Source organism: Hemiscyllium ocellatum, chromosome 31, assembly GCF_020745735.1.
Source record: "Hemiscyllium ocellatum isolate sHemOce1 chromosome 31, sHemOce1.pat.X.cur, whole genome shotgun sequence".
Lineage (NCBI taxonomy): Eukaryota > Metazoa > Chordata > Chondrichthyes > Orectolobiformes > Hemiscylliidae > Hemiscyllium > Hemiscyllium ocellatum.
In genome coordinates, this window is record NC_083431.1 from 30,171,908 (window position 1) to 30,198,352 (window position 26,445).

Here is a 26,445-nt window from a genome sequence, read left to right on the forward strand (position 1 = left end):
CCTTCCCTTTAACTTTCTTACCAGCTGTGTAGGCCTCTGAAGCTCAGAAGCCAATGCTGTGATCAGTGTGTGCGCTACCTTGCCATACACCTTACAGGATGGTGCTGGACATCATCTTATTTTACCATAATCCCTGTGGTGACTGTCCTTCTTACACTGCCAGCTGGGAGGAAATCTTCTGATCCTGAAAGCATGATGATGAATAAATGAAAGACAAACATATTTAGGTGTGATTGAGCACATGTGTTGTAGTGGTTCAAGAAGGCAGTTCACCACCAACTTCTCAAGGGCAACTAGGGACCGGCAATAAATGCTGGTCCAGCCTGTGTTGTCCCATGCCCCACGAGTGAGGGGGCACGGTGGCTCAATGGTTAGCACTGCTGCCTCAGCGCCAGGCACCCAGGTTTGATTCCACCCTCGGGTGACTGTGTGGAGTTGGCACATTCTCCCTGTGTCTGTGTGGGTTTCCTCCAGGTGCTCCGGTTTCCTTCTACAATCCAAAGATGTGCAGGTTAGGTGGATTGGTCATGCTAAATTGCCCATAGTATCCAGGAATGTGCAGGCTCGATGGGTTAATCATGGAGAATACAAGGTTACAGGGAAAGGTTAGGGGGATGGGTCTGGGTGGGATGCTCTTCGGAGGATTGGTGTGGACTTGCTTCTACACCGTAGGGATTCTATGAATTCACTTGAAAAAGAAAATGTCCAGGTCAGAGTAGATTGTGAAGCTGGAGAATTTGAAGATTGGTGATTTTCCCATGATGTTGCTGCCTTTGTCCTTTCCAAAGGCTATTTCTTTCCAGTGAGGGGCAGTTGAGGTAACCATGCTGAGTTGTATGTCAACCTTCCATGCTTGCAGGCACTGTATTGACTCTAGGGTTAGGAAGGACAATCAAGAACACTACTCTGTTTTGGATGATTGAGAATCTTGCTTCATCAACACTGAGCATCACTCAACTGGTAGAACCCTCCCCTCTCAAATTCTTCAAGCCCCACTGTAGAGCTCCAACACAGAAATCAAGGATGACACTCCAATGCAGTATTAAGGGAGTGCTACACTGTCTACAAGGTGTCACCTTCCTGGTTGAGACACTAAACCAAGGCCCTGGTTGAATGGATGTGAAAGACCACGTGGCACAGTAAGTGCAAGGGAATCAACATCACTAAAGCAGATTACCTGGTCATTATCACATTGCTTTTCTGAATGTTGAATGCAAACTAATGTCATCTGATTACAAAGTCGGTGAAGTGTGTCGCTGGAAAAGGCACAGCTGGTTAGGCAGCATCGAGGAGCAAGAGAGTCAACATTTCTGGCATAACCCTTCATCAGAACAGTGATTACTATTCACTGTAATCAAGTAATTCATTGTAAAACACTGAGGTACACTGTGATTGTGAAAGGCACTATGCTGATGCAATTCTCCCTTTCTCAATTCTCTTCGTCATCAATGCACAGTGGCACACACTCATGAAGACTCCTCTGTCAGCACCTTCCAAACCCATAGCACTTCCACCAGGACAGGACTTATACATTTAATGGCAGACTACTGGGGTGTATTGCTGCACAGAGACCTAGGGGGTGCAGGTGCATAGTTCCTCGAAAGTGGAGTCGCAAGTAGACAAGGTAGTGAAGGAGGCTTGGGGACCCTGCGGCCCTCTGAACTCAATAGCGAGTTCAAATATTTTAGGGCCTGAACTCCCCTATATCCTAGCCCCCTACCACACACATCAGGCCTTGTAATCACATGGTCTACCATTAGACACTACCTATTATTAGCCACCAACAGTTTCCATTAACAGCTTTTCACCCTCCCAGCCAGATGATTACCAACTCCTTTGTCTGTCCAATGGTTCTATCCCCACCAAATGTTTTACTCCTTACAACATCCCTCCCGTCCTACCTTCTGTGTATAAGCCAACATTTCCCTGGCTATCATCAGTTCTGAGGAAGGGTCACCAAAAATGTTAACTGATTTCTCCTCACAGATGCTGCCAGCTGTTGAGCTTTTCCAGCAATTTTTGTTTTTGTTGCTGAAGATGGCGTTTGGCATACTTGCCTTCATTAACTCAGCACATTAGGTGGTCATGTTGCAGCTGTACTGGGCATTGGCGAGACCACATTTAAAATACTGCATACACATCTGGTCTCCTTGCGATAGGAAAGATGTTGAGAAACTTGAAAGGGTGTAAAAAAGACTAACAAGGATGCTGCCGGGGTTGGAGGGTTTTACCAATAGGGAAAGGCTGAACAGACTGGGGCTATTTTCCCTGGACCATCAGAGGCTGAGGGGTGACCTTATAGAGGTTTATAAAACCATGAGGGGCATGGATAGGGTGAGTAGCCAAGGTCTTTTTCCCAGGTTGGATGAGTCCAAAACTAGAGGCCATAGATTTGAGGTGAATGGGGAAAGTTTTATAAGGAAGCTAAAGGGCAATGTTTTCCACACAGAGGGTAGTGCGTGTATGGAATGAGCTGCCAGAAGAAATGGTGGAGGCTGGTACAATTACAACATTTAAAAGGCGTCTGAATGAGTATATAAATAGGGAGGGTTAGAGGGATATGAGCCAAGTGCTGGCAAATGGGACTAGATTAGCTTAGGATATCTGGTTAGCATGGACGAGTCAGACTGAAGAGTTTGCTTCCTTGCCATGTAACTCTGACTCAATGAGTCAACTCACTGCTACCGCCTCCTAGAGGCCAGTTATTGTAAATGTGACGACGTGACTTTCCTTGAATGAGTTCCCCTGAATAACCCATTCAGCGCTGTCATTAAACACTTCTGAAGGACTTAAACCCAGGCCTCCTGGCCCAGACCTAGGGTCACTACCACTACACCACAAGAGCCCCTTATTCCTTGAATGACTAACAAACAAGCAAATCCTGCCAACCTTTCGCATCACTGAGATTGTAACAGTGGAACTAGAGAATGGGTGGCAAGGACCTTGGTACTCGCTTGGGATTGGCTGAAACTGAAGGTGGATTTTGGCAACCAATAGGAAATGGGCACTTTGATTCATGTTTGCTCCAACCAAAGGTCAAGGGAACATGCTAACTGTGTCCTTCCTCCCACAGATCCTTTCTCAATAGAGTATTTCTAACACTTTAAAATTTATATTTCAAATTTTCAGCATCTGTAGCTTTTTGTTTTTGTGACGTTGATTTTAAACTCAGTTGGGATCTGTGGCAGAGCCATTAATACAGAATGTACAATGCCTAGCATAGCAGGCTCATGGGGCTGTACTGCCAATTCCTGCTCCAATTTCTTACAATCTTAAAACATTTCTACAGCAGAAGTCACGGAGAACACTTTCTATTCAACTTGTGTTATCAAATTCATTGTTCCTCCTGCACATAACAGCACAAGAGTGGGAGACTGCAGCCTCACAAAGAATAGTCTACATGTGATTGCAGGCACACACCATATCATTAACTCGTAATGGTCTCTAAATGAGCTTATTGAGCCACTCGATGGGAAATAATTATTCCCGAGTTTAGCCTCCTTTGTGACTTCCATTGTGTCTCTCTATTCCTTACTCCATCTGATCTCTGAATATTGTCCTCTTCAATGCACCTACATTACAACATGCAATCATGCCCTGTGATACGGAGTTCCATCTTCTTACCACTTTGTGAATTAAGGAGCTTAATTTGAATTCCCTATTGGAATTTCCTATCTTATAATGATGACGCTTAGTTTCACACTTCCAGTATAAGAATCATTCTCTCTGTATCATTTTAAAGACCTCCATTAAGTCACTCATTTTCAGAGAGGAGATATAACTTGTCCATCCTTACCTGATAGATATACACACATACTTCTGGCATCATCCTACTTTGAACTCTTTACTATACATTCTGTTTATAATGTTGTGACCAGAACCATCACTATCTCCCTGTCAGACACCAGTGTCCATGATAGGACACTCAAAGTGATCATCACGCAGATCCCCCTAAGTCAAGGGGAGAAAGTCAGCACACCCCTTGATGAGGTTGGAAGGGGTCCTAGCGGCCTTAGAACACACAAATGATTAAGGCATTGGCATCTACTTATTGGCATCTAACCATGTTTCTGAGGGGTCCTCCTGGAATGCAGTGGTGGTGTCCCTACCCCTTGACTGTGAGGCCTTGCTTTAAGCCCCCCTGCTCTAGAGGTAAGTAATAACATCTCAACAGGTTGATTAGAAAAATAGATTATAAAAAATATTTCTAAAGTATATAAAAGAAATCATGACTCTAACGGACTCACTGGAAAACACCAAATGCTCATCCACCAGACCACAATAAATCCAGATATTTAATTAGAACTGAATTGCAGAGTTAATTTATTAAGCTGATTACAATTTGATCTTGAATTGGTTTCATGTGTTGTGACTGGATAAATACCCTATTGCTGTTTTGTAATGACTGAGTTTTTTCATAATAGAAAAAAGCAAATAAGTTATTACTGTGACTATTTCTTCCTTGAATACAAGCTGTTTCTCAATTTTGCAATTGAAAATGCAGCAGGCTGGTGATTAAGTTAGAAAAACATATATCCACTAGCTTTGAAGCCAATATCAGGCCTTATGCCTCAGGGACGTCACACAGTGCACTGGGGAAAGGGGAGCTTTTGGCTAATAGCCATAGGAATTCCTAAATTAATTAGAGCCAGGCAATAGCTGTTGAAGGAACGTAAGGAAGTAATGCAATGAACGAAAAACATTTTATCATCGAATAAAACTCTACTTATTAAAACTGAACTCCCATTTTCGCATCTTCCTTCTACACCTGGCTTTACATTTCTGCTTTCAAGAGAACAAGCACACAGCCAGTTTAGTGTCTTTATAGCACTGAAAGAAGCCGTTCACTGAGAGTCACTGTCATAGAGTCATAGACGTCAGACAGTATGGAAACAGATCCTTCCGTTCAATCAGTCCATGCCGAACATAATCCTAAACTAAACTAGTCCCACCTGCCTGCTCCTGACCCATATCCCTCCAAACTTTTCCTATTCATGCATCCATCCAAATGTCTTTTAAACATTGTAATTGTACCCACATCCACCACTTCCTCAGGAAGTTCATGCCACAAGCAAATCACCCTTTGTGCAAAAAAATTGTCTTTTTTTATATATCTCTCCTCTCACCTGAAAAATGTGCATCCTAGTCTTGAAATCCCCCAATTTAGGGAGAAGACAATTACTATTATCTCTATCTATACCCCTCATTATTTTATAAATTTCTATCAGGTCACCTCTTAACCTCCCATGCTCCAGAGAGAAATGTCCCAGTCTCATGTGACAAAGTAGGTACATGTGGAGAAGCTGAATCAGAGGATCATGATCTATGGTGGGGAAAGGAGATGACAGAAATCAGCAGATACCTTTTAACTTTCTCTAGCTGTTGTTAAACCTGGCCTTAAATATCGGTAGGCCATCATACTCCTTATTCAATTTCCCTTTCCTTGAACATCTGTTTAGCACCTGGAAGCTAAATTTGAAATGTACCCCAGTGAATTTTACTTCCTCAGCATCAAATGTTTGATATCACTCCAGCAGCCATTGTGCATGTAGCAAGATCATACAGACAGGAAATTAGATAAATAACCAGTTAATCTGCATGTGGCAGCACTGACTGATGGTTAAAACCTGATGAGAAGACCAGAAGAAATCTTCAAAATGGTAAAGTCGCCATAGTCCCAGAGGTAGCTTCACTAGAGAGGCATGTTGGAGACCTGTTGTATCCCCCGAGTAAGATAGACATGGCCTCAGTTCAGCTTCTTATACACAAGAAGCAACTGCGACACTTCAGCGCTCCCTCACTAGAGTCCTGCAACATCAAATGTCACTTGTGTGCTCAGAGGTAGGGTGCAAGACCTTCAGATCAGAGCTGTGACGCTGCCAATTGAGTGTAGCGGAGACCGCAGGCTCAGAAGGCACAGCTCATGGTGCTTTGTACCAGGTTATGGGGGACTCCGAATTGGCTTCAATGACAGCCAGGATTCTCAAGCCCTACTGCTCCAGAGTTCCCTTGCAGTCGGTGGAGAGCCTGGTGCTAAGCAGAACATAAAAAGGCTGCTTAGTTTCAAGATTCATAACAACAGTTACTTTAAGAAAAAGACCCTAACTTCATCATTTAAAGAAAAATATGCTAAAAGGACCACTTTCCTTCTCCTTTAAGGACTTAACTGCAGACTTAGCCTCTCTCTCTCTCACTTAAGGAAATAATCTTTTGCCAAATATACACTGACATATCACAAACCCTATTCCAAATCAGTGACTAAATAATTCCCTAACACAGCACTGAGTCAAAACCAAAACCAAAGAACTGCAGAAGCTGGAAATCAGAAACAACAAACAGAAGTTGCTGGAAAAACTCAGCACTGGGTTTTTTGGTGGACCAAAGGGTGCTTTTATTCTGAAATAAAGATCCTTGTTGGCTCACCAGATTAGTCATCAGTTATTTTCAATCCTAAAACTTTGGGTTGCCATGTATTAGAAGGTTTTCACCATGACGACTGAGATGAGAGCAGTAATGAAAGCCAATTAGAAGATAGTTCACAAAATGCAGGCGCTCAGTCTTCAGAAACCGAAAAAGGCAAAAGAAGGTTAAGACAGGTTCATTTCAAATTGACAAATGGATACAGTAATTAGCTGACAAATCTATCCTGGCTAATTTTAGACCAAACTGTGACAAGGCCAAAATAATTCCTCATCGCTGTGTTTCTTTATTTGTTTTGCAAATTTTAAACAATTAAATGACAATATTCAAAACCAGCAAGTGCTATAACTCACACCAACTCTTCCCCAAGTGAAAGGTTTAGTTTACTGTGCTCATGTTAAGTATTAGATGACATCACTAAAACGTGTGGATGGTCCGTCTAAAAATAATACTTAATGGCTAAATTTTCCTTGCACCTTGAAGATTTAAGCTTTTTAAGCCTCAACATGAAGAGCTAATATGTAGCCAGATTGAAGATCTCCTGCTGCCTCTCAATACCTTTGAGTCATAGAGGCCCTTTGGCCCATAATATCCACGCCAGTCTTCAAACAGCCATCTATTCTCATCCTTCAGGCAGCAAGAACTTCCATCTCACCCTTTGTTCCCCTAACACACCAATCACAATAAAATTTGGATCAATGTTCCTACTTTCTGATGATCCCACCAGCCCTCATGCAGTTTTGATGAATTTGAGCAATAACTCCAGACAATTGCGTTCTGCTATCCAATGGAGCATGATACAGATGAGCAGTACAATAATATCCAGCATTCCACTCTCCTTGCCATCGATCACTAGGCTGCCAAGAATTTTAACTGTTCAGACTCAATATAATTAGCTGTCATCAACACTTCTACAGCAACATATGTATTTTTAGATTAGATTGCCTACAGTGTAGAAACAGGCCCTTCAGCCCAAACAGTCCACACCGACCCTCCAAAGAGTAACCCACCCAGACCCATTTCACTCTAACCAATGGGCAATTTAGCATGGCCAATTCACCTGGCCTGCACATCTTTGGACTGTGGGAGTAAACCCACGCAAACACAGGGAGAATGTGCAAACTCTACACAGACAGTTACCCAAGGCCAGAATCGAATCTGGGACCCTGCTGCTGTGAGGCTACAGTGCTAACCACTGCTATTGTACTGCTCATCTGTATCATGCTCCATTGGATAGCAGAACGCCACCCCTATTGTTAGTGGGAAATGTAGCACGTAGGTAGAAAGAAAACAATCATCAAATCAGATCGACTGGGCTAATATGGGCCTGAAATATGTCACAATTCAAGTGATAAGGAGGTATAAAAATCTATGCTCCTCTCAGCAGAGCCCTACCTCAAGGTGTGGTGGGGGGCCTTAGAGATATAGCTGGAAGTCCCAGGATATAAGTGTTCCTTGTACTGGAATTGTGCAATTGCACAGTCACTTAAGGTTCTGACCTGCCAACTGATGGAATTGGACCCTGGCTGGAGATCTGGGCAGCACTGTAGCCTGAACCTTGTGGTGGTAAAAGTTCTCTGTAGTTCTTTTTTCAGCTTCCTTGCCAAAAAGGACCATTACACTCCGGGCTACATCTTTCTCAGGCTGGGCGTGAGAGGGAGAACAACAGGGGAAGACTGACATAATCATTCCCCCAATCATTCAGGTGAAGTAAAGTTAGAGGTCCAGGACATTCAGACAATGCACAGGTTAAAATTCAGGCAGGGGCTGTATACAGAAAGCCTTGCTTTCATTTTAAAAGATCAGAGGATGCTTTACTATCAGTTCAAAAGAATAAAGAGAGCTTTACTCTGTATCTAACTCTGTGCTGTCCCTGTCCTGGGAGTGCTTGATAGGCATGGTCCTGTACCTGTCCTCAGACATTTTGATGGGGCCAGTGTCAAGGGAGCCTTACATTCAGTCTAAAAGTTTGGAATTCAGTCCATTTGTTAAAGTACAAATTCTGTCTCTATTTATATGTGTTCCTAACAATCCCCATGTCCACTCTTGTAATGTACAACAACTTGCCAGACCGTTTCAGATAGCAATTGGAAGTAACCAAATTGCTGTGCAACTAAGTCACACACAGGCCAGACCAAGTAAGGATGGCAGATTTCCTTCCCTGAAGTGAGGATTTTTTGTGATGATATCTTCATGGCTCCATTACAAAGATTACGTTTCAATTCCAAATTTATTCATGTATAAGCTTGTCACATGGCAGCTGTGACTATGGTCTCCTGTAAGTGGTGGCGAAACCGCGCCTCTGGTGGTGGGAGGTGTCATTACAACATAACAGGTTGCTAAACGTAACGTCAACACTCAATATACACCGGGAGAGGGTCAATTCACCCAGAAAGCCCGGAAAAACTCATCCTCTGTGGGTGGCCAGAGAGAAGTCACTCCCATCAATAAAGGCGAAGAACATGGTGAAGACTTGCTTGTCCAATGTTTCCAGTTGTTGATCTCAAGGGCGGCACAGTGATTAGCACTGCTGCCTCACAGCGCCAGAGACCCGGGTTCAATTCCCACCTCAGGCAACTGTTTGTGTGGAGTTTGCACATTCTCCCAGTGTCTGCGTGGGTTTCCTCCCACAGTCCAAAAATGTGCAAAAATTGGCCATGCTAAATTGCTCATAGTGTTAGGTGAAGGGGTAAATGTAGGGGAATGGATCTGAGTGGGTTGCTCTTCGGTGGGTCGGTGTGGACTTGTTCTGCCGAAGGACCTGTTTCCACACTGTAAGTAATCTAATCTAACTAACTAATCAACCAATAAACAGGAGTGAAGCAGTTTGTGATTGGGGGAAGCAGGTAGTCAGTGCTAGCATTGATTGAGTCGCTGTGTGGGGGTAGCGGGGCTTTAGCTGGGGTCAGAGGCTGGGAGGTGGGAGCCATGGTCCAGCACCAAGAAATAGATACCCTGCCATTGGTGCTGTGGGCAAGAGGAGCGAAGGGGGGAAAGGGGAGGGTGAAATGGGGGAAAGGCGAGGGTGAAAGGGGGGAAATATGGTAGGGTGCTGGGGAGGTGCCTTTTGTCAGGGCTGCAAGACTCTTTCGTCAATTCTGGAGGTCCATCTCCTCGGCCCTGAATGGATGAATGGAGGTGTCAGCCTGGCAAGGGCAAGGGTGGCAGTAGGAGGGTTTGGAGAGAGAGCGGGGGTGTCTGAACGCTGGTGGGTGTGGGGCAGGAGGAGGTTGCAAGATGCATGTGTGGGGTATGGGACAGCAACATGTATGACAGAGAGAAGGATGCTACATGAAGAGCTAGAGGGAAAGAAGGATCTGCAAGCAGGGCATAGGGAGAGATAAAGGCAGAAACAAGGGTATGAGGGAAGAAGGAGGCTGCGAGAAGGATGTGCGGAGAGAGTGGGTGTCTGAAAAGGGGCTGGTCAAAACAGATGAGTCTGTAAGTCAGAATGTAATGGGGTCAAGTTCCCCTTCCTAGATATGAGCACATGCTCCAGGTTGATACTTCAGCGTAATCCTGAGAGAATTATGCGCTGAAATCTTCAATCCAGGCTTTGTCTGCCATCTCAGGTAGATTACAGAGATTCCAGTGTCCCTCAACCAACTCGCTATTAGAAAATAACTTGATCTTTATAACCCCTCTGTTTGTGAGACCATTCTGTGTGCAAATTGGCCACTGCATTTATCACATACCAAAAGTATTTCATCAGCTGTAATCGCATCATGACATTCTGAAGTCAGGAAATGTGAGAGAGTTTGGGACAGACAGTGGCAAAGTAGGTAACATCACTTCCCTGGTAATCCAAAAGTCCAGGTACACAGGAGCACACGTCCCACCAAGGTAGTTGCTGGTATTTAAATTTGATGAATAAATTTGGAATTGAAACGTAATCTTTGTATGGAGCCATGAAGATATCATCACAAAAAATCCTCACTTCAGGGAAGGAAATCTGCCATCCTTACTTGGTCTGGCCTGTGTGTGACCCAGTTGCACAGCAATTTGGTTACTTCCAATTGCTCTCTGAAACGGTCTGGCAAGTTGTTGTACCAAACAGTTAATAGCATCAGTTGGACTGTAGCGGTTCAAGAGGGCTACTTACCATCACCTTCTCAAGGGCAACTAGGGACTGACAACAAGCAAAGGGGGTCACGTCCACATCTCATTAAAGAGTAATAAAATGTCCTCGCTCCTTGCTCCTTAATGCCTTACTCTTGCGCTCACATGTTCGTTCCTGTGTGTGTTATTCCTACTCAGGCTTTAATCCACTGAAAATAAACAGATTAATGCCTGAATAATAATAGCATGCACAAGAATGTATTCTGAACACACTAAAGATTTGAATGTGAACAATGGTGATCTCTTGATGGATGCATGGGTGATCGAGGTGAAGCAGGGCAGGCATTGAATGCATAGGAGGTGTATTGTTTCCTCCAATACAGGAAAATCTAACAGTATAGCACATAGTGTGGTGCATTGGCTATAGTTGTGGGAACAACATGAGAGCTTTGTTCAAGCAATGAAGTGTTTACACTCTCAAGACAACTGGCTAATCCATATAAACATTTTAAGTCCTTCTTGCATAAGCCTTTCTGAATAGTATTCCCTGTTCTGTAATTAAAGATTTGACAAGAAACAGCAGCTCTTTTATTGCAGCAGGAAGGACCAGCTCATGAAGCATGTTGCTAAAACACAAGTGTCCCAGTGCAATCTCTTCATGGAATCCACTACCAGTTTTAAACCCAGAATGAAAACAGTTCCCACTGGGGTCTAAAGCTATAAGAACTGCAGTGCAAACTTCGCCAGCATGCTAAAATGTGGCTCCAAGTTTCAAAACATTAGTGCTGGGTATAATGAAGAAAAAGACCAGATTCAAGTCAAAATGAGTAGACAGAGAACCACACAGATTACAATCTGGACTCACCACTTCCCACAGCTCGTTATGTGCTCCAACTGAATAAGGCCAAGAATGGGAACATGTGAAATATATGACTGGTAAGGATATGTTCAAGAACAACTGCAAAACTTTTCTGTCATTGTACAACATCCCAGATTGAAAGAGAATACCCACAGCACTGGTTGGAGGAGGTTTAAGGTGTGTGGGTGCACAGTAAGTTGTAGCAAGGTTTTGACAAGTGAGTTCCACAATGCAGTAGCGCAACGTGATGATATTATCACCAAAGGGGTGGGAGGAGGATATGGGATGGGCTGTGAGAGAAAAGAAAGGAGGGACTGGTATTTCTTTTGCATCATTTTGTATTGCTTTGAATTTTTTTGCCAGAACAATGGCTAGCTTTGCCCGGAGACATTATCAGGTTTGGACAACACAGGTTCTTGTAAGCTGAATGAGGACAGGAAGGTAGCTCACCGAACCAGAGGTCCTTGGAACTGCTGAGTGGATATTGACAGTAAGAGTGGAGTGGCGGCTGGGGAGAGGACCGGGAAGGATGGCTAGAGACTGACCAATGAGCGTAGCTTTATTTCATGGGGGTGGCACTGTGGCTAAATGGTTAGCACTGCTGTCTCACAGCACAAGGATTCAATTCCAACCTCGGGCAACTGTCTGTGTGGAATTTGCACATTCTCCCCGTGTCTGTGTGGGTTCCCTCCGGGTGCTCCGGTTTCCTCCCACAGTCGAGAGATGTGCAGGTCAGGTGAATTGGCCATGCTAAATTGCCCATAGTGTTTGCTGCATTAGTCAGAAGGAAATGGGTCTGGGTGGGTTACTCTTCAGAGGGTCGGTGTAGACTGGTTGGGCTGAAGGGCCCGTTTCCACACTGTAGGGAATCTAATCTGAATCTCCCAAGTCATTTGTGGATTGGCTCCCGGAGGACCCTCTAAGTGGGAAAAGTTAAACAACAATTAAGAAAGAAAGAAAGAAATGCAGCCAGTGAGAAACACGTAGCCTGAAGGGAGTAAGTAAGAGATGAGGTTCCTGTCCCATCTTTCTCCCTTATGGAATAAATTACTGCTTCTTAAAACTTTCAGCAGAGTAGTACTGTCAGAGGCAATGGCTTTGGAGCTGATGGTTTTATTTCTGCTGAGCACTACAATAAAAAACAAAACAAATACCAGGAACTTGCTGACGAAGGCTTACGTACAGACAATGACAGACTCCAAGAAACAACTCCGCTCTGAGGAAATACCCTAAAGAGCACCAAAAGCAGAGAACGGCTAATAATAATCCTCACATTACTTAACGATTTACTCTTGAGCCTGTTCTTGGAGACCTGCCTGGAAAGAACATTTAAAGTTGGACTGTAATGTGCCATTATGGTTAGGTCAAGCAAACAAAATAAATCTCTTCAAAATCTGCTTTATGGGAATACCATAGCATCTGTAATGATGATAATATTCTGCACACAGACGCTGCAGTAGAGACAGAAATAAAGTCAATCTTTTTACAGCAAATTGCCTTTTGACAACACACAACATTTGAAATTATGAAGTTCAACATGGTAAAAGGCTGATGAAATGTTTTGAACATGACCGTAAGATGCAGTCAATCTATAACTACACTTCTCAAAACAATACCAGCTATCAACTCTACAATATCTGGGTTAAACAATAATAATTTCAGCAACAGGACAGTGATGTGGGCAACAGACACACATACTTCATGTATGTCTACTGATGTCAATAACTATCACCATAGATAGCGTACACTCAGAAATTTAACAGTTGTTCTGATCTGTAGGTAATAATTTAAGGCAAAGACAAGTCTGCAAAGTAACCACAGAATTATAGAAAGGTTTAGCCAAAAATTACAAGTGGGCAGAACCACTGCAATTAAAATTCACACAACTACATGCAGCATATTATTGATCGGGTACCTGAACATTTGTGGGTGAGTCAGCATATTTGATTTTAAATGCTAGCATTACCAATTATGCCTGTAGATGGCACAGTGATAGGGGATCTAAAATTATCTGCACCCATGAGCATAATGCCAACACAACTGCTAATTTACATTTCAGGGGCAGTGTGTGAGAGTGTGTGTGAGAGAGAGTGTGTGAGAGTGTGTGTGAGTGTGTGTGAGTGTGTGTGTGTAAGAAAGAGAGAGAGTGTGTGTGTGAGAGAGACAGAGAGTGGAGAGAGAGAGAGTATGCGTGTGTACGGAGATGAAGTCTTCAAACTCTATACAACTTTCAATGGCTAATAGCACATATGAGCTAGAGTCAGCATATGGCTTGTGTCGCTGTTTTAAATATTTTGGTCTGCAAGAGAGTTTTGGAAAAAACAGCCCTGAGTGAGGCAGCACCTTTCAGTGCTCATCAGTTTTTTTGTGAGCGAGCACCGCTCAGTGAATACAAATGATGAACTTGAGGAGGGAGTAATGGGTGAGGCACTGTGCGTGATTGCGGAGGGGCATCACACCGGTACCATTCACTATTTTGCTCAGTTCCTCAGTGAGTATTAGCAATGTAGGTGTCAGGTGTGACTCTGCTGGTAGCCCTGTCATCTCTTCAATCACAAGCTCCCATTCCAAGGCTTGAATGCAAAAATATCAAAACATTAAAACAGTAATTATACTTCCAAAGTATTTCATTGTCTGCACAGAGCTTTGAGACATGTGGCAGTCATGAAAAGTGTTATTAAAGTGAGAGTCTTTGATAAGAGATAAGGGGCACAGTTGAAGCCAAAACACACATCTTAGCACAGAACTCTTCCAGAAATTCTCAGTGCTGCTCTCATTCAGAGCAAGGCAGAGGCTTCAGGAATGTCCCGGCTAAAGAGCGATGTAAGGTGTAAACACGCTCAGCCCCACCCTTGCAGAGATAGAATCAACCACCAGATAGCCAGCTTTCAAATGGAGTGTCTCCTCCCAACATCTTCCGAAACATCAACTTACCTAATGTTCCCAATTACGACGACTGTTGCTTTCATTGTCAAATAAAATCATCGTTCCTGCTTGCTTATGTTGCATGTAAACTGGTTGTTCAGATAAAGCACTTCACTTTGTCCTGTTTATTATTCTTGCTGAGAGAGCTGGCACAGAGAACTTAGCAATTTTGGAAGTAGACGCAGCGTGAAATTCCTCATTAGACAAAAAAACAAGGAGCGAGCCTATCATGGTTTGCAGCTAATGAGCCAGAGAGAGAATTGCAGAAATTCCAACTTCCAGTTTTGCGGTTCCACTGGAGGATTATTAGTTCAGTGACTTCAGGTTCCTTCAATAGTGGCAAAAGTGATTTCCTTGCCAATGGATTATGAAACCTCAGTGTTCTAACTTTATACAGTATTACAGTACAGTATATATTTCACACGTGTTCCTTTAGGTCAGGGTTGTCTGTGTGAGAAATGGAATCCTTGTATTCAGTAACAACATCAAGGTAAGGTTCTTTCCTTTCTCAATCCCAGAAAGGCACTCAGAGCTGTAACACAATGTGCCAGCCATATAATGCAGCCAACAATCAGGTGTTGGGTGGAAGATGTCATTCACGGAATCAATCAGAGCCAGTAATGACTGCAGAACTTCTGCCCTAGGTGTTCCCAAGTATCCCTATCCAATCAATTGTAATAACCCTTTCCGGTCTTTCTGAGCTCTGCCCCTGTATCTATTCACTATCGCTCTCATGCAAACTATTGCAGGTTGCACTGTTGTAGTTAATACAGGCTCACCTGTCAGGACTAATCCAGGACAGAAGGCAAAACGCATATTTTATACAGAGTGACCAGGGGAATGACAAGGTGACAGAAATATAAACAGAACATAAAACAGACTCAGAAATCACAACTGCAAAGTGACAAGTGACAGTAAAGTATGTAATAGATTAGAAATGTAAACAGAACATGTTGGAAATACTTAACAGCTCTGGCAGCATTGGTGGAGAGAGGGAGATGTGTATGTTTCTGGCCACTGAACCTGAATCACAAATGGGGAAGGTTAGAAATGTCATTGGCTTTGAGCGAGTGAAAGCAGGAAAGATGGGACAAGCTAACTGGAACATGTGCAATAGGGTGGAGAAGCAGATTAGATTAAAATAACTATATCTCATGGTTAGTAATGCAACAGGTAAAGAAAGATGCGTCTAGAGGAGGTGTGGATCTTGGAAAGGAGCTGTGTGAAAGCAAACTAAACAGGAAAGAAGAAAGAAATGAGACAGAAACCTGGATCAATAAAGAAAAATCAAACGGAGGTTTGGGTGGAGGTTACGATCTAAAATTGTTGAACTCACTATTGAGTCCACAAGGATGTGCAATGATGAGTCATGGAGCAATCCAGAATTGGGAGTGGAAGGGCAAAGGGAACACATTTTCAAAATAAGGGGTTGTTCAGTAAAGATGGAGCAAGTGAAGAATTTTGTCCATCAGAAGATCATTGACTTTTGGAATTCCCGCTCTGAAATAGCAGTGGAGGCTGAGTCATTGAATACATTTTGAGTTAGGAAGTTTTCTCATCTGCATGGGAGTCAAATGTTATGCGAGACAGGAAAGTGGAACGAAGGCCACAATCAGACGAGCCGTGATCATATTGAACAGCAGAGTGGTCTTGAAGGCCAAAACCGCTCTTCCTATTTCCTTTCTTCTCATATTCTAAAAATGAGGTGCTACCTGTTGAGCATGTGATGGCCATTTCTCCTGCCGTTCACATCTCTTCATGACACGTCTTTTCATTCTTCTTCTTCTCCTCAGAAAGTCTCTCAGGATCGAGGAGACTTGGGAACAAAGCTTCCACCAATTTTTGTTTCTATTGCACATACCACCAGGCTCCACGTGCAGCATCAATATCCGAAACTGGAAATCGATGCATCAGCACACCAACTTGCATCCCTCAGAGGGAGCTCGGCTTGGCTTGTTGCTAAGAGGTTGCCTGGGAGCCCTGAGGCCTGAGGTGACCAAACTGCCCGATGTTGGATTCGCACACCCTGCTGTTGATGGGGGCATTGGAATTTGATGATACTCTATGTGGGAGCTGTTTGGGTTTGTCTTTCTACTGTTGGATAAGCAATTGGGGGCAGATATTTCTACATGAAAGGCTCTATATAAGTGCAAGACTTTTGTTGTTCGTGGTAAGATTTACATTCCCATCTTTCAAACCAATCGAAAAGTAGAAAACAGAAAACAACAGTGCTTCATGATGGCTCAGTGGTTAGCACTGTTGCCTCACAGCACCAGGGAAGCAGGTTCGATTCCAGCCTTGAATGATCATATGCAGTTTGCACACATTCTCCCTGTGTCTGCCTGGGTTTCCTCTGGGTGCACCTGTTTCCTCCCATGTCGAAAGAGATGAAGGTTAGGTGGATTAGCCATGTTACATTGCCCATACTGTCAAGGGATGTATGGGTTAGCCATGGCAAATGCAGGGTTAAAAGGAATAGCATGAGTGGTGTGGTCCAGGTGGGATGCTTGTCAGAGAATAAGTGCAGACCCAATGGGCCAAATGGATTCTTTCCACACTATAGGGATTCTCTAACTCATGCAGTGATAGAGCTTCACCACAAGAGAAATGCTTGTCACTCTTTAGAGTACAGCCTAAGTCCCTGAACTTAAAGGGTTAATGTCATTGACGTCAGTCATTAGCTTCCTGCGAATTGGAACTTTCTTTCAAATCTAAAAAAGAAGCCTCTTGACACAATTTGCTGCTTTTATAGAGAGTGTCGATGAGGCAGATTCTCCTGAGAATATCCACATTACTGACTCTAAAAATAAATGAGACCTTTCACTGAAGTTGATGGGATTTGCGAGTGAGAGTGACTGTGCTGTGCAGGCTGTAGAAATATTACACAGAGGTGTAACCAACAACAGGAACAGCTCTCCTTCTGCATAACTCATCGAATCACATAAACAAGATTCGGCCAAACATCAGTAAACCCCACCCCCCTCCTCAATATTTACCTGAATTGAGAATTATCCGTCCGAGAAGCTTTGAATTTGATCGTTTCTGATATAAAATTTAAATACAAGCTGTCAAGCTGGTGGGATTTGTGGGTCAGTCCCCTCCTGAAATTACCAGGCAGGCAGATACCTTCACAATAACATAGCTCTGCTTGAGTCAAAAACCCTTTTGTATTGTTTTAGCACCTTCAACAAAGTAAGAGTTTTATGTGGCAGAGGATGGGGTGGAGGTGCAGAGAAAACTAGTGATAAAGCAAAGGCAATTAAAACAAGCACTGTGTTGAATTATTAGGTTAGCTGGTCATACAATTTTAGAGTCATAGACATGTACAACATGGAAACAGACCCTTAGGTCCAACTCACCCATGTTGATTAGATATCCTAAATTAATCTAGTCCTCCCTGCCAACACCCAGCCCATATCTCACTAAACCCTTCCCATTCATATACCCATCCAGATGCCTTTTATATGTTGTAACCGTACCAGCCTCCACCACTTCCTCTGGCAATTCATTCCATACACGTACCGCCCTCTGTGAAAATGTTGCCCCTTAGATTTCTTTTAAATCTTTCCTCTCCCACCTTAAACCTGCACTCTGGACTCCCCCACCCTGGGAAAAAAACTTGTCTGTTTACTCTATCCATACCCCACATGATTTTAAAAACCTCAATAAGGTCACCCCTCAGCCTTTGACGATCCAGGGAAAACAGCCCGTCTATTCAGTCTCTCCCTATAGCTCAAATCCTCCAACCCTGGCAACATCCTTGTAAATTTTTTCTGAACCTTTTCAAGTTTCACAACATCCTTCCTATAATAGGGAGACTAGAATTGCACACAATATTCTAACAGTGGTCTAACCAATGCACAGCCGCAACATGACCTCCCAACTCCTGTACTCAGTACTTTGACCAAGAAAGGAAAGCATTCCAAATGCCATCTGCACTATTCTATCTACCTGCAACTCCACTTTCAAGGAACTATGAACCTGCACTCCAAGGTCTCTTTGTTCAGCAACACTCCCTAGGACCTTACCATTAAGTGTGTAAGTTCTGCCCTGATTTGCCTTTCCAAAATGCAGCACCTCACATTTATCGAAATTAAACTCCATCTACCACTCCTCGGCCCATTGGCTCATTTGATGAAGATCCCATAATACTCGGAGGTAACCTTCTACACTGTCCACTACACCTCCAATTTTGGTGTTATCTGTAAACTTACTAACTATACCTCCTAAGTTCACATCCAAATCATTTATATAAATGATGAAAAGTAGTGGTCCCAGCACCGATCCTTGTAGCACTCCACTGGTCACAGGCCTCCAGTCTGAAAAGCAACCCTCCACTACCACCCTCTATCTTCTACTTTCGAGCCAATTCTGTATCCAAATTGTTAAGCAGTACTGTGTACTCTCATTAGATTCTGTGCAATTATGATGAACAATGAAATACTGGAGCACACCTGCTGTTTCACAGTGAACAAAGCCAAGTGGAGTGTGCTGTCACCTACGTGAGAAGAAAATGTGCAGAATAAACTTTATTTAGACATGAACTCGGATGTGCACTTCCTGAAATAATGGCACATTGTAATCCTGAGAGACTAGCCAGATGAGACGAGCTATTTGATGATTTCCTTTTTTTGCATGCTCTCAGTTACACTTGTTTCATTCAACTATAACCCTGCTCACCAGGCATGTGGGTGAAGAGGGTGATGGTGAGGAGGGTGTGGGTGAGGAGGGCGAGAAGGGCGAGGGTGAGGAGGGCGAGGGTGGAGAGGGTGAAGGTGTGAAGGGTGAAGGTGTGAAGGGCGAGGGTGGGGAGGACCAGGGTGGGGAGAGGGTGAGGGTGAGGAGGGTGAGGGTGAGGAGGGGGAGGGTGGGGAGGGCGACGGTGGGGAGGGTGAGGGTGAGGAGGGTGTGGGAGTGTTTATCTTTCTCACAATCTTCTTTGTTTAACAGGATTGAGTTTCTGGTTGATAATAATGTGGAAACTGTTTAATATTTCCAAATGGGCAAAACCTCAGGTGCCTGGCAAACAGGAGTCGGAAGATATACAGTACAGGGTTGATCAGTGCTGAGCCACCCAGTGGCCAGAGCATGGAACTACTGGCAGAATCAGAGTAAGTAATTTGAAAATGAACCTGCACAAAAGATATGTGTGTGTGTGTGTGTGTGTGTGTGTGTGTGTGTGTGTGTGTGTGTGTGTCTCTCACTGTGCCTGTTTATCTCTGTATTTCTGTGAATATGTGTCTCTGTGCCTGTATGCAAGGGATACCTGCAATTAAATACACAGGGTTGATGCTTGACATGCTTTACCCAGTGGTGGCATCATGGCAATGACAGCAAACAGCCCAGCAGTGGCAGCAGCCAAAGTGGGCAGTTGAGAGGCTAACCAAGCGGAATTTTCCCCATGACACTCCAATGTTCCCAGAGCCAACTGAGAGCCTCGCAATGTACACTACTTGAATGCACCCAGGTGGGAGGTTTGCTGCACTGGCAGGTCTTCCTGTTCCCCCAAGACCACCAGTGCAGATCATGACAGCAGACCATGCCAGGCTGGTCCTGGATTGCCAGCTGGGTTACCGCAGACTCAGCTAAGCAGGGTGGAATACCCAGCACTGCAGGAAGAAGGTTAATATCCTTCGCAACTCCACCAGCATAAACTACACAATCTTCTCTCTGATTCGCTTTTCCCCAAGGTAGGGGAGTCTAAAACCAAAGCACCTAGGTTTAGAGTGAGAGGGAAAAGATTTAGAAGAGACCTAAGGGGCAACATTTTCACGCAGTGGGTGGTGTATGTATTGAATGAGCTGCCAGAGGAAGTGGTGGAGGCTGGTACAATTACAATATTTAAAAGACACCTGGATGGGTACATGAATAGGAATGGTTTAGAGTGATATGGACCAAATGGGGCTACATTGATTTTGAATATCTGGTCAGCATGGATATGTTGGACTGTAGGGTCTGTTTTCATGTTGTAAAACTCTATAACTCAACTCTCACTCACTGATTCTCTGTCACTTTACTTCTATCAAGGTTCATGCTCTCCCACTCTCACTGTTGCTTGTACCATCTTCCCTCACTCACTCTCACCCACCTCAACTAGTAACCCTGCATGCCCTCTGCACTGCCTACTCACTCCCTCGGGTCACCTCCCCACCTGCACGAACGCTAGCAGCTGTGCTACCCACTTTCATTTGCTATAAGATGTGCCTCACTGTCATGGCACAGACCAATCAGCTCCTTTATTGCCAGCCAATCAGCTCCATTCATACACAGGCACCAGCCTGTTCTGCAAACTAGGCTCCCACCGCTGTTGAACAAGAAGCCTTGCAAACAGTACTTAAAATGGGTGTTAGATAACTTGCTTTTAAAGGGTTGGGTTTGATTCTCAAAACTAGTTTCCAAAATAGTACTTTTCTCATTTCAGTCCACAATCAAAGACCACACACAAAAAAATTAAAAAGATAGTCTTTACAGTTTCTAGTTATAATAATGCAGCAGAATGGCAAAGTTTCTTGACTGGACAACACACTTGAACACAGGGGGTCATGTAATGAAAACACCAGAATTACATCCATTCAGACTGGGAGCCTTTGTCCTCCGCATGTGTGTTACTAAATGTTTACTTACTCACTTTTGTCCATATTCAGTCAGTACAACTTTTCTGATTGTCCCTGTTTTATGAGAATTAAACCTGAACTTATCAGATGCTTTTTTTTTAAAATGAGGTTTTCATACAAGACAAGACATAACTACGCATCACAAGATGGAACAAGTGTACCAATCCATATGACTTTTATTTAATCCCGATCTCCCATGATATTATTGAAGGTTAATCTGTGTTTTAAAACCCCCTGCTGTAGAGAGACAAAATCCTCTAACTGTAGCCACTTTATAATTTGTTGAGCAAAATCTTTTGTTCCTGTGATATTTGGTTTCAAAAGCAGTTTTAATGGATGGGAAATTCTGAAAGGAAAATTCTGAAAACAAAAGGAAGGAATTGTGATGATACTTTGGCTTTAAGGGGTGTATTTTGTCCTGCTATATTTGTGAAAAAAGGTTGAGATAGAGGTGATAAGCAGTCTGTTCAAAGCCAGTAAACAGCTTGTGAGGCCATCGGCTTTTTTTTAAAAGTTAGAACAATAGAAACAGCCTGAACGGGTGAGGTCAAACTCCTACAGAACCAGGATTTTTAGTTTTAGCTTTCCTACTATAGAAGTCACACTGGATTGGCTGCAGGCTGACTCAGCTCCTTATTATTCTTTCCCTGTAAGGACAGCACCTTCTGCTCGTCACCTTCCGAACCACTTACCATCTTGACACTTTTATCACCATTTCTTCACTTCACTGGGTTAAAATCCTTGAACTCCTTCCCTAACAACACCCTAGTTGTAACTACACCAAACGGACTGCAGCGGTTGAAGAAGACAGCTCACCACCACCTTCTGAAAGCCATTAGTGATGGGCAATAAATGTTAGCTCAGTCAGAGACACCTTCACTCCCTGAAGGCATGCTCCTTTGCTACTCCTTTATCATTTCTGAGTTAAACATCTGGAAATCTTCTACCTGATCACAACACAGAAGTGCGTTCACTACACTGAGTACAAGACCTCGGAGAAAACTCACCACCATCTTGCAGAGCAATTAGGAATGGACCATAAATGTCACTTCACCAGCACTGTTCACAGCCCAAGACAAATGCAGTCTTTAAATTTAAACAGAGATGCGCTAGTAATGGATGTGCATTTTGCCTTGGTTCTATTTAAAAAGAAGCCTTCACAGTTGATGTGCCAGCAATATTAAACCCACTGAAGTTGAAGCACAGGCCGTGAGTCACACATTCTGGTTCCTCTGCTGATGCCTCCTTCAGTCCCTGTTTAACTATATTTCATAAAGCTATGTTTCAGATATTTTTCAAGAACACCAACAGTATATCAACAGCCATTTCCAGAAAAGTACTGGCTCAATATCAGAAAGTTTAGTGGTTTAACAAGGTCTAACTGCAGCTTTAATATATTTCCGAGCTACAGCAGGGGCAGAAGAATAACATTAGGATTATTGGGCTGTATAACGGTGTTTGATAATACATGTGTAATTCCCTAACTGTTACTGAGTTTTGGCAAATCTCTGAGAACTACAGTCACTGCAAAAGATTCTATTTGTTCAGCTGTATTTTTGCCTCTGGTATTGCCAATATTATACAGTAAACCTGCGCACATACAAAAGGGGTCATGTGTCTGACAGGCAACTTTACAGCTGTTACATGAAGAAATGAATCAAAACATTCAGAAATGAAGTAAGGATATTACTGCTGCCTCACAGCGCCAGAGACCGGTTTCAATTCCCACCTCAGGCGACTCTCTGTGTGGAGTTTGCACATTCTCCCCGTGTCTGCGTGGGTTTCGTCCAGGTGCTCCAGTTTCCTCCCACAATCCAAAACTGTGCAGGTTAGGTGAATTGGCCATGCTAAATTGCCCGTAGTGTTAGGTGAAGGGGTAAATGTAAGGGAATGAGTCTGGGTGGGTTACACTTCGGAGGGTCGGTGTGGACTTGTTGGGCCGAAGGGCCTGTTTCCACACTATAAGTAATCTAATCTAATCTAAAGGGGCATTTTTAATGTCTTCTGAAATTGCTGATTTTAGCTGAATGTAAGTTCATAGGTGAGGACAAAAGGTCAACTATCTCATTCAACCAGCACACACTTTACATGCAGGACCTAACATCAACGCTGGCCTATTTGAGTAGGCATGGCACTGCCACTAAATGTAGACAATATGATAGCTACCATTGGTTTTAGTTTCAACTGATCTCCACACTTTCCAAAAATGGCTGCAAGATGGGACAGTGGGATTCAGCAATCGGCTTGTATCCGGCACGCTCTAGGAAAGAGGGGTGAAGGTTGCAATGCTTAATTGGGCCCCATCCCGCAGGACAGCCTGGGCTCTTTTTATTAAAATACCCAGATCCTTTGAAGGAATCGCTGGCTGGACTCTCATTTATTGCTCATCCGTAAATGCCGTTGAAAAAGTGAGAATGAGCTGCCTTCTTGAACCACTACATCCCATTTGGTGTAGGCCCATCACAAGGCTATAAGGGAGGGAGCTCTCGGACTTTGACTCAGTGACAGGAACGGCAATATATTTCCAAGTTAGAATGGTGTGTGGCTTGGAGGGGAATTTGCAGGTGGTGGAGTTCCCATGTATCTGTTGCCCTTGTCCTTCTAGATGGAAGTGGACATGGGTTTGAAAGGTGCTGTCTGAGGAGCCTTGCAGTGCATCTTGTAGATAGTACACACTGCTTTTGCGATCGAGTAACTGACTATTTGTGATTGTGATGCCAATCAAATGGGCTGCTTTGTCCTGGATGGTATCAAGCTTCCTGAGTGTTGTTGGAGCTGTACCCATCCAGGCAAGTGGAGAATATTCCATCACACTCTTGACTTGTGCCTTGTACAAAGTGGACAGGCTTTGGAGAGTTGGGAGATGAATTACTTGCCACAGTATTCCTAGCCTTTGACCTGCTCTTGTACCAGTATTTATATGGCTGTTCCAGTTCAATTTAGATACTTTGTAGATAGAGACGATCATTACCCGGCATTTGTGTGGTGTCAATGCTACTTGCCACTTGTCAGCTGAAGCCTGGATATTGTCTACACCTTGTTTTACTTGAGCAGAGACTCCTTCAGTATCTGAGGAGTTGTGAATTGTGCTGAACGTTGTGCAAATCTTTGGAGAACATCCCCACTTCTGACCTCATGATGGAGGGAAGGTCATTGATGAAGCAGCTGAAGATGGTTGGACCGAGGGCACTAACCTGAGGAACTCCTGCGAGATGTCCTGGAGCTGAGGTGACTGACCTCCAACAACCCCAACTACTTTCCTAGGTGCCAGGTATGACTCCAACCAATGAAGAGTTTACCTCCAATACCCATTGATTTCAGTTTTGCCAGGGCTCCATGATGCCACACTCAGTCAAATGCAGCCTTGATGCCAAGGGCTGTCATCCACACCTGACCTCTGGAATTCAGCTTTTTGTCCATGTTTGAACCAAGTGTAGTGAGGTCAGGAGCTGGGTGGCCTTGGTGGAACCCAAATGGAGAGTCAGTGAGCAGGTTACTACAGAGCAAGTGCTGCTTGATAGCCTCTGCTGATTACCTGTTTCACCACCATTCAACTGTCCCCATGAACAAGTATAGGAAGGTCATCCCATCTGTGGCAGTGATGCTGGAGTAAATGGGTCGGGGACCAGTAACCCAGATGCTTAGGCCAATGTTTTTCTGTCCTGGGTTCAAACACCACCATAGTAGCTGGTAGAAATAAATTAAATGAATAATTCTGAATGTAAGACTGATCTTAGTGATCGTGACCTCCAAACAACTGGCAATTGTCGTCAAACTTCATCGGATTCTAATGCCCTTAAGGGAGGAAATCTGTTGTCTTTACTTGGTTTGGCCTACACGTGACTCCAGACCCACAGTGACGTGGGTGACTCAGGGTGCCCTATGAAATGGCTTGGCGAGCCATTCAGTTGAAAATTAATAGGATACAAATACTGGTCTTGTCAATGGTGCCCATATCCCATGAAAAGATAAAATTGTTTCTCCTCCATGCTGTTGCTGTTCTGCATTTGAGTCGAATAGATTATTAGTGCACCCAGCAACATTAAACACAGAATCATAGAATCCCTACTGTGCGGTAGCAGGCCATTCAGCCCATCACGTTTACACCAACCCTACAAACAGCACTCCCCTGAGACCATCCTAACCATGTAAACCCACATTTTTCACTGTTAATTTGTCCAGCCTGTACATCACGGACAATTTAAATCCATCTAACCTGCACATCTTTGGATGGTGGGATAAAACTGGAGCACTCTGAGGAAACCCACACAGACATGGGGAGAACGTGCAAACTCCACACAGATAGTCACCCGAGATTGGAATTGAACCCACCCCAAGTCCTGAAGAAGGGTGACACCCGAAACGATGACTTCTGCACCTCCCAATGCTGCTTGGCTTGCGGTGTTCTCCTGGCCTCCTGCCTGTCTATCCAAAATGTGAATGACTCAGTTAAGTTGTATTACCTGACAAAGTTGAGAGCTGTAAAGTTTGTCGTATTGAAAAGTGAACTTCCAAACGAGTTTTATAAAAAAGACAGCGCAAAAGAGAAGAAACTTTGCTCAAACTCTTATCAATCAGTTTGATTCCATTTAGACTATGGTTTCGAATGCCGAACTCCAGAAGGATGCTCAGGGTTTAAGGACGGTTCAGAAGCCGGTTTACTAGAACAGCTCCAGGGATAAAGGATGATGGAGAATGTGAGGTTGCTCTCCTAAGAGCCAAGAAGCCTGAAGGGAGGTGTACAAAATGAGGAAGGGATTTTGTAGGATGAATGGAAAGTGTTTACAATGGTTGTTGTGATGATCAGATAGCCCAGATTTAACTTCATTCCAAGTGAGAAGCAGAAGAGCCAGAGGGGACAACTTGTACACAATGAGTCATCGAGATTTGAAATGGATTCCCTCCCTGATATTGTGGTAGCTGCAGATTGAAGCTGGTGTTCAAAAATAAATTAGATAAATATTTGCAGTGAGAGAAAACAGGAAAGAATGGCTGGGGTGTGCAGTGGTTGGACTGACCACTGGAATTCTTTCTGAAAGGACTGGGGCAGACTCAATGGACAGAAGTTGCCGATGGTTAAAAAGAAAGAGGGTGGGTGGTTGTTTTATGAACCTGGAAACCATATAAGCACCAAGCCCGCGATTTCTCTCCCCGGACTTGATCTTTGCTCCAGAGCAGCATTTAGCAGAAACAAAGAGCCAGGCCTAAAAATGTAACTTGGTATCACGGCCCTGAGCAGCAACCTACAACCCAATACAGAGATGAAACCAGGGGCAGATGTGCAGCCTTCTCTCACTGTCTCCTGTGCTCCTGTGTGCAAACAGCCCTGACATTTAGCAAACCAACAATGTCACAGATCCGCAAAAATATAAATCTGCCTTTTTGGAAGCCGGCAGTTCCTGCATAGTAAATGTGGGGGAGCTGCTTTGCACTTATGTCCTCACTACCGTAACAGGCTCTCGGGGTGAGACCCCAACAGCCCCATAGAAAACAGTACCCAAAAGGCACACAAAGGCCACTCTCTTCAAACAGGGGATGGGAACACAAAACCCTGAAAATATGGTATGC

At 43.8% G+C, this 26,445-nt stretch overlaps 1 protein-coding gene and 1 pseudogene across 1 annotated transcript in view; one reads left to right on the forward strand and one right to left on the reverse strand.

Moving 5' to 3' along the window:
• castor2 (cytosolic arginine sensor for mTORC1 subunit 2) overlaps window positions 1-26,445 on the reverse strand; it is a 149,650-nt gene that overhangs the window by 33,204 nt on the left and 90,001 nt on the right. The window lies entirely within an intron of this gene.
• LOC132830632 (U6atac minor spliceosomal RNA) lies at window positions 3,956-4,074 on the forward strand (annotated as a pseudogene).